This window comes from Hordeum vulgare, chromosome 7H (assembly GCF_904849725.1).
Source record: "Hordeum vulgare subsp. vulgare chromosome 7H, MorexV3_pseudomolecules_assembly, whole genome shotgun sequence".
NCBI lineage: Eukaryota > Viridiplantae > Streptophyta > Magnoliopsida > Poales > Poaceae > Hordeum > Hordeum vulgare.
The window spans coordinates 22,377,103-22,379,216 of NC_058524.1; the positions used below are offsets into that span (position 1 = coordinate 22,377,103).

General features: G+C 45.7%; 1 pseudogene; it reads left to right on the top strand.

Moving 5' to 3' along the window:
* The first annotated feature begins 342 nt into the window (after positions 1–342).
* LOC123408070 lies at positions 343–1,839 on the top strand (annotated as a pseudogene).
* Positions 1,840–2,114: the final 275 nt, after the last annotated feature.

A 2,114-nucleotide genomic window follows, 5' to 3' on the forward strand; every position in this document is an offset into this window, starting at 1 on the left:
AAAGTATTCATCAAACTGTTGGGTCTTTTTTCGAACTGTGTAATCAAGTAGCAACGGTCAACCTGTTAGTGGTCAACTGGTCAATGGTTGATCAGTCAACCCTGAAAAATGAATGCTAAACCTTGCCTTTAAAAAGTTGTTAGTAAAACCAGTCGAGCAACCATGATGGTATCAAAGACATAGGCACAAACGATGGATTTTGATTGAAAACAAGAATGTGCGGGATCCATACGTACCGCGTAGGCGCACATCAAACACATTAACGTACGCGGAAGGAACGATCTCTCGTGCTGTTCACGTAGGCAATGCTAGCAGACAAATCGGCCCACGACGTCACTGGAGATGGTCGGACGGGCGTGCCACCCTACCCATCACCGCCCTCGCCTCCGCCCCAGCCACTGCCACCTTCTCCTCCACCTCCTCCCGCTCCTGCTCCTCTTCCTCCTCCCGCATGTCTCCGCCGCCCCAACTCCCTGGGCCGTTGGTGCCTGCCCCCCGCCGCCGAGCGCCGGGCAGCAACTCAGCTTCCCCATCGTCACGCTCTCTGACGAGGGCCTACCGGGCCAAGGCGCGCCGGGGCCGGTCCTTCCGCGGCGTGCTGGCGTCCACCACGCGGAACAAGCGCGCCTACGTGTACCGCCTCGCCATGCTGCCCCTGGCGCCGTCGACCCCCGCCGCCCGCCCGCCCGCCCGCCTGGAGCAAGATCCTCGCCCTCCGCACACATCTTAGCCGCCACCACTGGCTCTTCTGGAACGACACCATGGGTCACTACCCACTACTCACCACCACTCTCTGTTGGTTCCATGTTCTACTACACAAGAAACTATGTGATGTGATGGACACACTGGTTACTAACCCTGACATTTCGTTTGTAAGCCTAGATACTTTCATGGAATCTTGTTCTAAGCACTAAGTTTACAAGAATATTTTGAGGTCCTCTGAGTTGCTTATTTATTTAGTTAACATAAGTTCTTTTTCTGCTGATTCCTTTTCTAAAGGATGAGATTTTGTTCTCGGTGATTGCACATAGTGATGTTGATGCATCTCCTCATCTCTTTCTGACAGAGGATATCAATGGGGTGAATGCCGGTAGGCGAAACATGCACATTGTTCATTTTTACTTTATGTTTGTCCAAATCATTTGACAAGCAAAGCAATGGCAATTTCTGTGATATATCACACTCATTAACACTGAATATTTGTTCACCTACTACTGTATCTTGAGAATACGCATATGATAGTTTAGTATGACTCATTTGTGCAGTGAGGCTGATCCATCACTATTTATGGGCTAGAGCAAACCGACCAAGGGAATATGCACCGATATTCACATCTTACTAATATCCTAGGGAAGCATACTTGGAAACATACATCCATAATAATTCATTACACTTTTCTTAATATTTCGTTTCTATAGTTCACAATCTTACATTGCCGTTCTTATAGACAGGAGGTTCATCACAAAGTAAGATAGACATTTCGTCCATCAAATATTGACCATGCTCCTCACGCAGGATTGTTCTTCATAAGGAGGTGCAAATGGAGTGAGAGATTATTGGATACATGGTGGAACCATACATCATTTGCACAATTTGGCTCCACAAAAAGTGGAGATAATGCAGCTCTGAAGCATATTGTGGGTCACTTGTCACCTGAAGAAACACAAGCACACATTCGTATAGCAAATGCAGTGCCTCTTCAACTCATACCCTTGGGTTGCCACATGGAAATCAGTTCACCGCCTGATCTTCCACCCGTCCACAACATGAAAAGGTTTCCTGTTATGCTTATTCACTATTCATTCCAAAGATGCAACAATTGTTTACATTCAGAAGTGAAAAAGGCACTCATTTTATAATGAAGGTTGGACCTACTAAGAGTTCTTTAGATTTATCTCGTAATCTACTATGCTCATATTAATTCTTGGCTTTCCCAAAAGTTAGCATAGCTGATGCAAACTGAAGTGGTTGGTACCTGTGCCTTTTGTCAGTCAATACTAGCTCAACGGTGCACTGATATTTAGAATTGAGTACATGATATATGCGGTTGAATTGTAATGTTTGTGAATACATGATTGTTCCCACTTTAAAGAAACAGAATCTGAATTAAATCA